Below are 15,367 nucleotides of genomic sequence, written 5' to 3'. Positions count from 1 at the left end.
AAATAAATCATCCATCCATTTTCTTTGAATTATCCAATTCAGGGTCGCAGGGGGGTGGACCCTATCTCAGCCTCAATAGGGGAAATGTCTGTCATAGGGCTAACACAGAGAGACAGGCAATCATTTCCACCTATGGGCAATTTAGAATCACCAATTAACCTAACCCCACTAACTGCATGTCTTTGGACTGTGGCAGGAAGCCGAGTACCTGGAGAGAACCCACACAGACACCAGAAGAACATGCAAACGGCATACAAAATAGCTCAGGCTTCTTGATGTGAGGCAAACCATTTTTGCTTTGAAAAATATTTTCATGATTAATCTGTTTGCTAAAAAGATGCAATTAATTTTCTGATCAATTTACAGATAACTTATTGTAGCAACTTTTTTTCAGCCATCAATCACATAACAACAAACAAAGATGAGTTTGTAGTGAAACAGACCAAGTTTAGCAGAAGAAAAACCAGCGCAATTTTCCATTTGTATGTTAAAAAATGACTTAAAAATGACTTGGCAAACTCAGAAACAAGATCAGTGCAACTTTAGTCTAATTTTTTATTCGCAACAAATTGCCATAGACTGAAGTTGCATTCACCAATAGCAACCAAGACACCATCTTTTAATTGCTTATGTATTATTCTCAATACCAACTTATTGGCTGATTGTTTTCTTAATCTATTTCTAATACCAGAGAAAACCAAATGTTTTATATAAAATATATATAACAGGAAAAACAGGGGGGGAAAAGATGTTGCTTCAAAAATAAACACATTTTCTAATATATAATTTCAACGACAGTGTCATTTTTCAGTCATTTTTATAAAGCTTTATAAGAATGGCTTTGAAAATCCCTTTTTCTTTTTGTGCATTTGACACATTCTGACAAATCCTTGATGATGGGATCTCTTTTAAAGACAACATCCGAGGTGATAAGGAGTCAATGTGTGAAGAAAATGTGTGTGCATCACGTTTTAATGGGAGCTCTGAGCAGCAGATTGGTTGCTCTGATGATTATGCCTTTGTTTGCAGGGCATCGTGACTGTCCTGCCTTTGGTGAGGTGCTTTGCTTGTGCTTCAGCCTCTGAGGTGCATTTTGAACAGCTTCAGAATGAGTCAACTGAGTGCTGTGAACACAGGTATTTCCTTTTGGTTGAGCAAAATGATACAATTTATACAGGTAATTCCACACTGCAAATAGCCTTCTGAGATATTCAAAAATCATCATCATCATATACCTTTTATGCACACAAAATTTGATGTGCATTGAAGGTATATTTTAATTTATACATACCCTTTATTTCTTACAGTTCTGTCACAAACAGTGACTCCTGTATACTGCTTTGAATTTCTTATTCTGTCCTTTGAGTTTTCTGTCTTCCATCTACCCATATATGCTTTCCTTTTATAACCTTTCCATTTTTTTGTACTTCCTTCAAATTTTAGACACAGCCGAGTGGAAAAAATCAACATCTTTTGTGTGAACTGTGTCAGATTTTCTTCTCGAGAAAGCTTTATAATCCTTTCGATTGTTTTAACTGACAGCTCTCTTATTAGGGCCATTTTTCCTTTTAATGAGCCCGGTGCAATTTTGGATGTTTAGTTTTTGCAGAATATTTTTTAGTAAAGCAGACTACACAGTGAAGCCGGGAAAATTGGCAAGCATAATGATTTGAGTAAGTTTGACATGGGCTAAATTTAGATTGGGAGCGCAGGTCAAAGCATCCCCAAAACTGGAGCATTTTTGGGTGTTTTGGCTCTGCAGTGGTTAGTATTGTCGAGAGACAGACTTCCTGTATTGGGGTCATGGGCCACGCAATCAACAGTATCTATCAAAAATGGCTCAAGGAAGGAACAGTGGTGAACCATGGGTCATGTAGCCTCTTTCAGTAGTATAATGTCCCCTGCAACAAAGCAAAGGTGGTTCAGGAATGGTTTGAGGAGCATAACAACAAGTTTGCGGTGTTGACTCAGCCTAAATTTCAAAGATGTTAGTCCAATCAAACATCTGTGGGATGTGCTGGACAAACAAGTCGGATCCATGTAGGCCCCACCTCACATCTTACAAGGCTTAAAGGATCTACTGGTGACATCATGGTGCCAGATACCACAGCAAACCATCAGCGGTCTAGAGGAATCCATGCCTCGATGGGTCAGGGCTGTTTTGGCAGCAATAAGGGGGACCACAACACAGGTGGTCATAATGTTATTCCTGATTGGTATATTTAAGATTTGTTCATTTGCTACAAAGCTGAGCTGAATAAACGTCCTGAATGACCTTGGTTAACATTGACTTTAGTCAATAGTCACCTTATTTGGCATATGGCTCAGCTGTAGAGCAGCTGCAAGAGTCCAGACAGTGCAGGCATCAGTAGAAAATCTACATGACATTAAATTCAAACTTAAGCAGCACCAAAGGAGCAGCTGGCGTTGAGGTTAGTTTAGGAATACGGAGTTCGTCATGCAAGGTCAAAGGTATGTGCCTTTTTTCACACTCTGCGCCACATTACTGTTTACATGAGATGAATTTCTACAATCGCGGGTAGAGACAAAATACTGTTACTGTTAATCTGACTATCTTCAGGTTTTATGCTTACATTTACACACGCAGTTACTGTCCCTCCATTTAGAAATGCAGAGGCGTCACGGTGTAATTATTTTACGTGTAGTTATTTTTTTCCTGTGTAATAATATTCAGCATTGCATTTTTCAAAAAAATGCCTCTCTGTGCAAAATGGGTTCAAAAACATAAACAACTGTGGGATACTGTTTGTCTGTGATTTGGACAGGGGGAACAAATTGTGGCAGGATTATTTGTATCCCACAGTAACTTTACTGTATAAAGAGCTAACATCTCTAAAATGTCAGGAGTATTTAGTCAACTGAAAATCAAGAATGTGGGATACTGTTTGTCTGTGATTTGGAGAGCCCAGCGTGTGCTTCCGACGCAGGGAAAACCAATTCTGTCGGGGAGACCTACCGTGGCAGTTGTGCAGGTGAAGCCAAAGGGAAGATATGCTTCACCATATTTTCTAGTATTTGGCAATGCCTCATCCTCAGCTTTGCATTTGTGTGGGAGCCCCGTAGAAAACCTGTCCATTATGCTAGCAGTGTCTAAGCTTCTTCTTTCTTTCTTTTTTTTATTAATTCCCCCACCACCACCACCGCGCAATGGCTCTGCCGCTCTAGCAACTATGTGCAGGTTAAAGAAGCTTAAACAGTGTGGTAACCCTACTTGCAACAGGATGTTGCCTAAGCTGGCATTGAGTAAGTTGATCTGCAGAGACCATGGCTGAGTTTAGCTTTTGGCCAGCCTGAATAAACATTTCCATCCACTAATGTTCCATTTTATGAACTATTTTGCACTTTTCCCATTGAGCTTCAAGTTAACACCAATTTATCTATGACTTTTCTCAAAGGGTTTCCGTTTAAAATACTCCACCTGCAGCTCGTAGTGATCTATAGGGGACTACGTAGCTGCTGCTTGGGCTTAAAGGACATTTCAAAGACTATAACTTACAAGAGGAGGGAGAAGAAAGATAACCTGAGACATTTCACTACAGGAGATCTCAAAAGCCAAGCCAACCCCTAAATTAATTTACAGTCAGTGGCAACTGAAATCAAGCTTCGAGGCTTGTACAGTCACACCAGCAGCAGGTTCACTGCTCTCAGCCTTGCATTTTATCTGTGAGCTGCAGGGATCCACATCCTCAGAATGAAATGACTTGTTGATGGGTGCTCCGCCCGCTGCACACACACTCTTTATCGGAGCATCAGCAGAGCAGACGCTAACAGAAACAACCCCTACTACGCAAACACCACTTACACACGCACAACCCAACATGAACATCTGCTGTCATTGCGACTGTTAATTTGTGATGTTGTCAAGCACATCTTTCCTCACCAGATACTCCTGCTACCCATCCTGCACTCATCAAAAAGAGGTCTGTGTGGCTACTCACTGTCAGTTGCTGTGATGCAACTAACGGCATTTATGTGGACGTCACTTGAGCATGTGTATGGCTGCATTACCAGTAGACTGTTTGCATTTATATTTCACATTTATCTCGGCTGAGTCATTTTCAACACTATATCCTTTAAAGCATTACATAATTACAATTGTGAGGCACTTATTTATTTATATTTACATTACATTTTATCCATTTTTTCTTAGTGCTAGAAACAGCCTGCCAAAATGTGCACACCCTCTCATCCATAGGTTTTCAGTAGTGTAGTTCAGTGACTTGAAGCTGCTGGTAATGTGACAGACCCCACCTAGTAGGCAGTTCTCCGTCTCTCAAAGTGGCCACACCCTTAATATTCCATAACTTTAAGCCTTAATACAATTTAAAAATATAAGTTAGCATATATCTCTGTCTCTCTGTATTCTGGTAGCTGGGATAGGCTCCAGCCCCCTCACAATCCTGAAAAGGATAAGTGGAAGACAATGGATGGATGGAGTAAGTGTGCAGAAATTCCCTATACTGTACAGCCATCATGAAGGTGAAAAATTGATTTTAACATGAGAATCTAGAGAATCTATGAGGATTGATACACTGGAGTGACCTCAAGTAGCCATTCAAAGAACCCGCTACCTGAGGTGTCCATTAGTTTTTCCTTTTTAAAAATTTAAAAACAAAATTAAAGCTAAAAGCTATTTATTAGTGCAAATTACTTCTACAGCGTGCTTCCCCTCACCCCCCTACCAGTCAAGGCAGTGTTTGTTGATCACTTTACTACTGTCAACATGTTAATCAGTTTCATAGAGAGACTCAGGGCGTCACAGATTGTTTACGGTTCCAATCATAAGAGTGGAAACAAAAGGACTTGGAAACACTAAAATAATGCTGCTTACACATGACGAGTCAGCATTAATAACAACACATAATGCAAAGGACATTATAGTGCAGAATGAGTACTTTGACTTTTCTGAATGGTTACGGTAAGTAGGGCTGGTGTTCTGTTCTTCCTTTTACTTAACAAAAATGATATTTTATCACTCTTCCTCCATCAGTTGATGGTTTGGTTTGCAGAACTATTACGGATAGAAGATGGTGTCACTGACCTGCAGTTCATCCCCAGTGGAGGCTTCAACCCTTCTTCCTGTGAATAAGAAACAGCTGAAATAAACCTCAGAGAGCAGGTGTGTGTTTCAAGGAGCCTACAATGCAGAAGCATTGCACAAGAAAGAGAGTGCTGTCAAAAATATCACATTACGGAGGAGAAGTGACTGTTTTTAAACCATTTCCTTCCTCAATCCAGTTTCAGAGCATTGAAAGTATTGAGTAATGCTTAGTTGCAAAAGCATTGCATATTACATTATTTAAAAAGTGATTTGGGTGTCTGCAATTAGTTGGAGGTTTATTTTCCTTGACGCCAAATGTATTCATCCATAGCTAATGTGGTCATCTGACACTGTCAAAATATCACAGCAGAGAAAAAAAAACAAGGCATTGGCAGCAAATGAGAGTGAATGCAGCCCTGACGTGATGGCTGGGTGATGAAAGAGGAGAAGCTATTTTTAGATGAGGGTGTCAGAGGAGAGGGAGGAGGTGGGGGCATGGGGGAAATGGAGGTGATGCGGGTCCAGGGATCAAAGTGATGGCGCTGCTGTAGCTGGAGTTAGTTGTGGCATTTCTCAAATTGTTCTGCTTTCCTGCGCGTTCGTAAATGACGGCAATGCATCACCGCCTGAGGAGGGAGGGGAGCTAATCAGTGTTCTCAGCACTCATCTGAGCCTCTGCTTAGTTCGTGTCAGTCTTTGCAATGCTGTTTAGTGCACTTAAACAATGGCACAGAGCTGCAGCTACAAACAAAACAAACACAAGTTGAAAACTGCTAAATTTTTTCCTTTGGGCAGAATATTAATCACTGCCACAGACTGAATATAAAAAAATAACTTTAGATGCGGCCCCATGTTCCACTGTAACGACTTCATGAAATTAAAGATCTCATAAAAAGTGTCATTTAACCAGCTGACAAACAGCTGAACTGTTAGCATCCTTTTGGATATATACAGAGACATATACACTCATCAGCTATTTTGTTAGGAACACGTGTTCAACTGCTTGTTACCACAAATATCTAATCATCACTAGAGTATACAGAGAACGATCTGAAAAAGACAAAATGACCAGTTAGCAACAGTTTTCTGAGTGATGCTACAGGTCAGAGGAGAATGACTATAGAGTAACTGAAATAACCAGTTGTTATAATCGGGGTAAGCAAAAGAGCATCTCTGAACCTACAACATGGTAAATCTTGAAGCAGATGAGCTACAGCAGAAGGCCACGCCTGTGCCAATCCCATCAGCTAAGAACAGAAAACTTGAGTTCACACAGAGTTGCCAACAGTGGACAACAGAAGCAGGGCCATAACCAGGGTTTAGAAAGTAGTTTCTTTTAATTGGTTACCTAAAATCTAAATCTTTATCGTTAGATATTGACACTTGGAGTTGATGTAAAATTGCATACATTTTTCTTTAGTCCTGAATGTTAAATGTGGCTCTCACTTATGGTTAAGAAGTTACCAAGGTTCAAAAATGCTGACAAAAAAGGTGACCAAACCAACAAATTTCAGCCCACTGTGTTCAAAATCATAGAGTGATTTTTCATGGATTGACCCTACAGCAGGGGTGTTGAACTCCAGGCCTCGAGGTCCTGCAGGTTTTAGATGTTTGACACCACTGCCCTACAGTACATTATTGACATACACTACCAGTCAAAGGTTTGGAAACACCTTCTCATTTAATGGTTTCTATTTTTTATTTTCATGACGATTTACATTGTAGATTCTCGCTGAAGGCATCAAAACTATGAATGAACACATGTGAATTATGCGTGAAATAATTCAAAACATGCTTTGTATTTTACATTCTTCAAAATAGCCATCCTTTGCTTTTATTACTGTACTCTCTTGGCATTCTCTCCATGAGCTTCATGAGGTAGTCACCTGAAATTGTTTTAAGCAGCCTTTCAGTTCCCAGAGATGCTCAGCACTTGTTGGCCTTTTTGCCTTCACTCATCCCAAACCAGCTGGGTTTAGGTCATGTGACTATGGATGCTAGGCCATAGTGGCTGTAGCTCAGGAGGTAGAGCTGCTGATCGGAAGGTTGGTGGTTCAATCCCTGGCTCCCCCAGTTTCCATGCCAAATATCCTTGGGCAAGATACTAACCCCGACTTGCTCTCCAATGCATCCATCGGAGTATGAATGATAGTTAGAAAAGCGCTCACCGTATAGATAATAGTGCTTGTGTGTATGGGGTGAATGCAGTGTGTTGTATAGAGCGCTTTGAGTACTCCAGGAGAGTAGAAAAGCGCCATATAAAAACCAGCCCATTTACCATGCCATCTGACGCAGCACTCCATCACTCTCATTCTTGGTCAAATAGCCCTTACTCAGCCTGGAGGTGTGTTTGGAGGTCATTGTCATGTTGAAAAATAAATGAGGGTCAACTAAATGGAAACCAGGATGCTGTGGTAGCCATGCTGAATCAGTGTGCCTTCAATTTTTTCATCATTGTCACCAGCAAAGCACCCCCGCACCATCATACCTCCTCCTCAATACTTCACAGTGGGAACCATGCATGTAGAGACCATACATTCACCTTGTCTATGTTGCACAAAGACACAGCAGGTGGAACCAAAGCTCTCAAATTTGGACTCATCAGGCCAAACACAGCTTTCCACTGGTTTAATGTCCAGTCTTTGTGTTTCTTGGCCCAAACAAATCTCTTCTATTTGTTGCTTTTGCTTACGGTAGTAATGGTGTCTTAGCAGCTATTAGATCATAAAGACTCATTTGCGTTGTCTCCTCGGAACAGTTGATGTGACTGCTACTGGAAGTCTGTTTGGCATTTATCTGGGCTGCAATCTGAGATGATGTTAACTTGCAATTTCTGAGGCTTCAGTCTCCAGAGACTGAAGAAGTCACTTGGATGAGTGAATAAATGTTTCTCCCACTGAAAACACTATGTCCAAATGAACAGAATCAACCTTTTGGGATTTACTTACCTGGTTGATTGAGCATGCATCAAGTTACACCACTGAATGAAAATAATGTTATTGGTTTTTCATGTCATTATTATTCTCTGCGTGGAATTTATTTAGAGTTAAAAAGACTACAATAAATACAATAGATTAAAAAACGGTGGTATTTCCAAATGAAATGGAGCAAAGTAGCAGTATGAGGTAGTGTGCAGTTTGGTTTTCCCCTTGTTTCTAGTTATTCTATAAATACAACTTCTGCTTATTTTTGTGCTCACATAAGCACAAATCTTCAAGTGTTACATTAGTGATTAACACGACACAGTATGAATAAAATACTACAGAAGCACTTGAAAGAAATGCTTAAAGGAGAAATTCACGCAGCATGGAAATCAGAGCACATACAATGCACACAGTTAGTACAAAACTACTAATATAAAGATAGAAAGTTAAAGCAAGTCTACAAATCAGCATTACATTTCAGATGTAATAAAAAGAGACTAGGTGTCAAGGAGTCCCAGAGGCCAGTACGTGGGAGTGGACCAAATGCAGGCACAAACAGAACAGCGTTAAGGTTTTCAAAAGCTTTATTATAAACACAGAGATAAGCAATGACAAGACGTGAGTACGTGGTGGGGAATCTCGGACGTGGATGCACAGTAACAGAGGGAGAGTGTGGTTAGGACCTTGCTTTTCCTATATTCCTGAGAAGACGACGGGCAGCCTCCTGGCAGGCATTTGAGTTGTTTAACTTCCGAGGAGTTACGCAGTGGCTTGACGAGGTTACTGAAGGCACAAAGCGATCAAGTTAAGCACATAGCATAAACATGGAATGAGGCCTGGTTACCACCATGAGGTAGCTGACAAATTGGTGAAGAACAGATGACAGAGGACTGGAGCGCACCGGCTTGACTTGGGAAAAGTAGAACATAGGATCTATGCGTATGGATGAAGGAAGTTTAAGTTTAACTGCCATAGGACTGATGACAGACTCAATTTCATAGGGTCCAAAATAGCATGGGGCGAGCTTGTTGGAAAATTGCCTGAGGGGAATGTTCCTGGAGTAAAATTAGGGGCAGGTCTTCTTAGTCGATCCACGTAGCGGTGCTTTCAAACAACGGCCTTTAGTAGCACCTCCCGAGTTCGAGTCCAAATGTGACGACAGCGTTGCAAGTGGTGTTGAACAGAAGTAACAGCAAAATCAACCTCATTCTGAAGGAACAGGGGTGGATGATAACCTAGAGAGGCTTCAAAAGTTGAGAGACCAGTTGTAGATGAGGTAAGTGAATTATGTGCATACTCTACCCAAGGAAGATGCAAAAAGCAGGTTACCGGGTTTAGTGTGGTGACACAGTGGAGGGCAAATTCAAATTCCTGGATGAGCATCTCAGTCTGGCCGTTGGATTGTGGGCGATATCCAGAGCTGAGGCTGACCTTGGCTCCAAGAACGGTGCAGAAGGTCTACCAGACATGTGAAGTGAATTGAGGACTCCTGTCTGGGAGAATTTTTGTAAGGATACTGTGGAGACTGAAAATATGACCAACCAGGAGCCTGGTAGTTTCAGAGGCAGAAGGGAGTTTGTCCAGAGCAATAAAATGGGCTGACTTGAAAAACCTATTAAATATTGAAAGAATTACGGACTTCCTGGAAGAAGGCAGGCCGGTGACAGAATTGAATCGAATCTTGAGTGCTGTTCTTGCTTCATGCATAGATGGAGCAGGCGGCCACATAGTCTTTCTGTTCCCCATCAAAAGTGGTGACACTTGATTAATGAAATAGTCCTACTTACACCTACTTACTTGGTGGTGTGAACCCAATGGATGACTGCTGAAAGGGCTGGAATGGGGACATAGCAGTGATTAGGTAGACTGGTACCTGGGTCAGGCTCATCCTGAAGAGCCTGGTGGATTGACGTCCCAGGAGATGAAGCCACCATGAAGGTGGCAGGGAGGATGGTGGCAGTCTCGGGTGGGTCATTGTTGGTGGCAAACTGGCGGGACAAGGCATCAGGCTTGACATTTCTGGAGCCTGGGCAATAGGAAGTAGAGAAATAGAGAAAATGCAATAAAAAAAAAAAGCTAATGGGCTGGGCTGTCATTGAGCCTCTTGGCGGTTCTTAGTTAAGTTAGGTTCTTGTGATCAGTCCAAATGGTAAATGGCTGTTCGGCTGCTTCTAATAGGTGACACCATTCCTCAATGGCTAATTTTACTGCAAACAGCTCTCAGTTGCCCACATCATAATTTCGCTTGGCTAGAGTGAGGCGACGTGAGAAGAATGCTGTAGCTTGGCTTGTGGCCCTTGTTTCAATTCAATGAAGGCTGCTTCAACTTCAGGAGACCAGAAATGGTGAGTGAGTGAGTGGTGCAGCTACCTAGCTGTAATTCCGAATGAAGTGACGGTATAAGTTAGCGAAAGTGGGCCATTCATTCACTGCTTGAATCTTTGCTGGGTCGGTCTTCACCCGTCTCCTGCCAGAATATAACCAGAAAAGGTTACTGAAGGAAAGTGGAACTCACATTTTTCTACCTTGGAATATAACCAATTTTCCAGGAGGGGTGTCCCTCAATACATCATTAACTAGTGTCTGAAAAACCACAGGGGGCATTAGTGAGACAACATAACCAGATATTCGAAATGACTTAGGTGTGCTGCGTTGAATGCAGTCTTCCATTTATCCCCTCCCGGATGTGCATCAGGACAGTGGGAGAGTGTAGGGAGAGCAGTAACTAGTGAGAAGTTGATTTGCGCCTTACTTGCAGATAGAGAGTGAAAGGCTCTGGAGGGGGTAGCCGGGTGATCACAGACATCACTAAAAAAGAAAAGAAAATAGAAGTGCAAGGTTGCTGTCAAGATTTGAAAGCCTACAGATTAAGGGAAGAGGATGGTATACCTCGGTACAGGGCCATTAGCATTTGACCCACCTCCAAGCTTTAGAGGCTGACTAATATGTTGAAGTTGGGGTGACACGGAGCAGCAGTAGCAGGTAGGACAGAGATCACACCTACACTATATTGCCATTGTATTCAGGTGCCATTGTATTCAGGTGTTCCAATCACTTCCATGAGCTATGACTATTTCATTAATCATGGAAGTAAATTCCAGCGTGGATATTGTGATAGGAAGTCCAGTCATGAAATTTCCTCACTCCTACATATTCCACAGTCTGCTAGAGGTATAATAACAAATTGAAGTCGGCAGACACTGAAGCACATAGTGTGCAGGGGCCACCAATTTCCTGCAGTCAGCCGCTACAGACCTCCAGACTTCATGTGGGCTTCAAATTAGCTCTCTGGATTGATGAATCCTGCCTCTCCATCAGGCAGTCTGTTAATGTTTCAGCATACCAACACATTTTGGACGATGTCATACTCCCAACTTGAAATTTTCTCCAGACATTTATGCATTCATTGTATAAAACATGGACGTAGCCACCAGGACCAGACTCAACATTTGTCTTTTAGCCACCATCAAGTTGTTTTTTGTTTTTCAAACCAGAAGTGACTACATATGGATAAAAAATTGCTGTGCTAGCAAGCTTGGTTGGGAAACTGCATGGATAGGCTGTACAGATGCAACTCAGAGACAGACATATCAGCAGATTAGGGCTAGGTAACAGACCAATAAAATAATCAATCACCAAAACTGAAGCACAAACTTCTACCACAAGCAAGCCTTAATGTTAGTCATATAATCCATTACACAGCTCCAGAATGCAAAACCATTTACAGTAAAGGTGTCCAATTCAGTGATGCACAGTTGCTCTAGCAGACTTTGGGACTATTTACAGTCAGCAATAAATGCCCTAACTATGTTTTAAAGCAAATTCACCCCACTCTGAGTTTTTATGAAGGAGTAAACTACCCATAAAGCATTTGTACCAGACTGTAAACATGTGTTTTAATACTGTAACGTTGGACATTTGTGTAATGGGAGTCTATGGCAATCAACTCCCTTTTCGAGTCAGCCTCTAGTGGCTGCTAGAGGAACTGCAGTTCTTGCCAGTTGTGCATTTGCTTTTGTTCAGCTCCAGATGTTACTTCCAACTTTTCATCTAGTCCAACCAGGTGGTAAAAGCCTTCTTTTGTATCCACAATCATGGAACCCACAGGATCACCCTAAAGGCACCAAGGAACCTTGGATAGGGAATTATTTTTCTTGGTGTTTAGTTGGTCTAACAACCTCATCCAAGTAGTAACAGGCGTTTATTACAACAGGAGGATTTAAGGAGATAAAAGGCCAAAGGAAAATAAGACAGAACAGTAAAAAATACATTTCAATCTATATAACAAAACAGCTGTAATTTGTAAATGGACTGATTCTTATATAGCGCTTTTCTACTCTCCTGGAGTACTCAAAGCACTCTACACAATACGCCACACTCATCCATACAAATACACACCCTATGCTTCGTCAGTGCATTGGAGAGCAAGTGGGGGGTTAGCATTTTGCCCAAGGCATGCAGACTGGGGGAGCCAGGAATTAAACAACCAACCTTCCGATCAGTAGATGGCCTGCTCTACCACCTGAGCTACAGCCACCCTGTACACATTCTGTCTTGCAATCCTTATTTATGCCAAATGCAAAAAAGAATGTTCATTGTATGCTTTGAGAAAACTGATTCACAGAGACTACTCTTAACTAAGTAGCAGAGTGTATCGAAAATCTATTGATTTTTCTGTGTCTCATTCGTACCCCTGAACCTGTGTGAATATTTAACGAGGACATAACGCCTCACTAGATCTGAACAAAGCTTGGGGACTGTTAATTAGTCTGAGTGCTTTCAATTCCCAGAACAATCCCCCCTCTCTAGCCCGCCAACTTGGTCTCAGATGTGTTCAGGGAACCATCAATTCACTGTAAACCCTAACAATGTCAGGCTACTTTGAATATTTCCTATATGTGTGTTTGTGTCAGCTGTGTAATAATAGGGATTTTTTTTATGTCAGTGGAAATACTAACACCAGGATACAGAAATAGTTCTGAGTAAAAGTCCTCACATTTCACCAGCATGACTTTAGTAAACTAAAAAAACTAAAATCAAAACTAAAATGGCTTCTGTAATGGTACATGTTTATTTGTTAATAAAGTAGCAACTGGTTCTATATTATTTTATGTCCAATTTATTCATTGGTTTCTGTCCCTCAGCTTGTCTCTATTGCTGTTTGGCAAAACACTTTACTGTGTTCCTGGTAATAAAAATCAAATGCATTTGGATTGTTCCTTTATGTTTGTGCTTTTATGGTTCTGCAAGGCAAAGAAACTGATAAATCCATGCCAGACAACATAGTTAGTTACAAAACAGCCAGGGATATTGGCAACTGTGTGCTCGTATAATCCCTGGGCTTGAGTGTGTGTGCACAAAAATGGAAGCAAGTGATGGTAGATTCATCACTGTGTGATTGCAGTGCTGAAAAAAGAACTGAGACAGATTTTTCAGTCAAAAACATAAAGGATGTTGCATGTGAATGCATGTAAAGCAAAACAGTGCAGTGTGCAGTGTTCATTATGACAGGCCGAGGTGATGGGAGGGGAGGGGAGTGACGGTGGAGGCAGACAAAAAGGGCTTAATACAGGTGTCGTTCATTCACATCCAGCATCTCACGCTCTGGCAGTCTCCCACCTCAAAGCCCTGACTGCAAAGCCATGATCAGTGGGCTGGAATCCCTCTGTTTACGCTGCTAAAAATAGATTTCACACACTGTGATGACGTGGCATCTCGTGACAAGACCCCCATCCAGCCTCCCCCTTCTTCCAAGACTCCCCAGCCACTCTCTTCCCTCCTTACTGGTATGCAACTGTCACTCTGGCTACATGACACTTCACATTAAATCTTTGTAGACATCGGACAGGGAGGGAATGTGGCATATCCTTTAAAAGAAATGAAAAATTAAAACAGAGGAGGAGAAAATGACAAGAAAAAAGGAAGTGATAATGTGAATATCTAGAGATGACATAAAGAAAAAGAGAAGGAAGAGTGAATAGATGGACGACAACACAGGGAGAGAGAGGGAGGAGGAGAAGGAGCAAGTGGCAATCAATAATATGACTCATTCTTTCTGCAGTGGCTACTTCCTAACAGCATTCATTAAAGCAAACCTAATCATTTTGGCTAGATAATCAAATCCTGTGAGGCTCCATCTTCTTTCACTCCCTGCCACACACACACTAACAAACACACTCAAATCATTCAAAATGAACCTAAAATGGGAGGAAATAGGACGAGCACATCCATAACCAGTATGCATCTGGCACTGGATCTGGTGATAGGGGTGATAACAAGCAGATGGGTTATTTGTTTGTGGTTTTTTTGTCCATGGCAGCAGCATAATAGTTCGAAACTTTTTTGGAAATCCAAAAACGTTTCAAACCATTAAGCTGCTGCCATGGACAAAAAAACATTCTCTGGCCTCCATTAATCTATCCATTTTTCTCCATTTTCACAGGTGTAATGTAAAGGTGTATATGGGAGTGAGAGAGGGACAGCCAAAGAGAGATATATCATAATTCACTGATTAGCAAGAAAATAGACAAAAATGCCCAATTATGCAACAGCGAGAAATACACAGAAAGCAATTAAAGTAGGTAACAAAAGATGTTAAAGAGACACGTAGAGATACAATAACTAAGGAAAACACTGCAAAGAAATCAGAGCTTCCAAAAAGCTTCATGGAGGCAAAAAGAGACACAAACATACACACAGAGATAATATATATATTATATATATATATACACACAGACCAAAAACAAATACAAAGAGGTAAAAGCTATGAGAAGTAAAGGGTGTGCAAAGAAACGACAAACTGTTGCAGAGATTAAACACCTACAAGAACGCATAAAACAAAGCACAAAAAACACAAAACCATCTAATCAATCACGGATTTAATAAGAGAAGAAGAAGAAGACAAAAACCTGAAAAACAACGACAAGAAGACAGAGAAAAACAGAGGGAAATGACCACAACAACGCACTAAACAACGATGATATGCAAAGCACCTACACAAAATGACCAAAAAGAGATGCAATCGAGAAAAAGGATAGTCACAAAGACGCACGAAATGACTGCAGACGGAAGGAGATCAACCCACAATACAACAGCAGCCATGGGGCAGCTCTTACAACGTTTTACATGTGTCTCCACAGGTGTCCCTTATGTCATGCAAGTTGCCACAGTAGACAGATTAACATCATTCCCCTCACACCAGTCATAATATATGTAGACTATGCTGCTTAGCTGTTTTGCACTGCTTATGACGGACACCACCTGACCTCTGCAGCCCAAATCAATGCTGCCACAAATAATGCGGGAATTAATTAAACGTTGCATCGCCTCCATTCGTGGAATTAATGAGAGATAGGAGCGTTAATTAGCAGTGACACCGTAC

Source organism: Pundamilia nyererei, unplaced genomic scaffold (assembly GCF_000239375.1).
Source record: "Pundamilia nyererei isolate P.nyererei 1_Seehausen unplaced genomic scaffold, PunNye1.0 scaffold00002, whole genome shotgun sequence".
Taxonomy (NCBI): Eukaryota; Metazoa; Chordata; class Actinopteri; order Cichliformes; family Cichlidae; genus Pundamilia; species Pundamilia nyererei.
The sequence above is the reverse complement of the archived record's forward strand: the minus strand, read 5'-3'. Positions refer to the sequence as shown.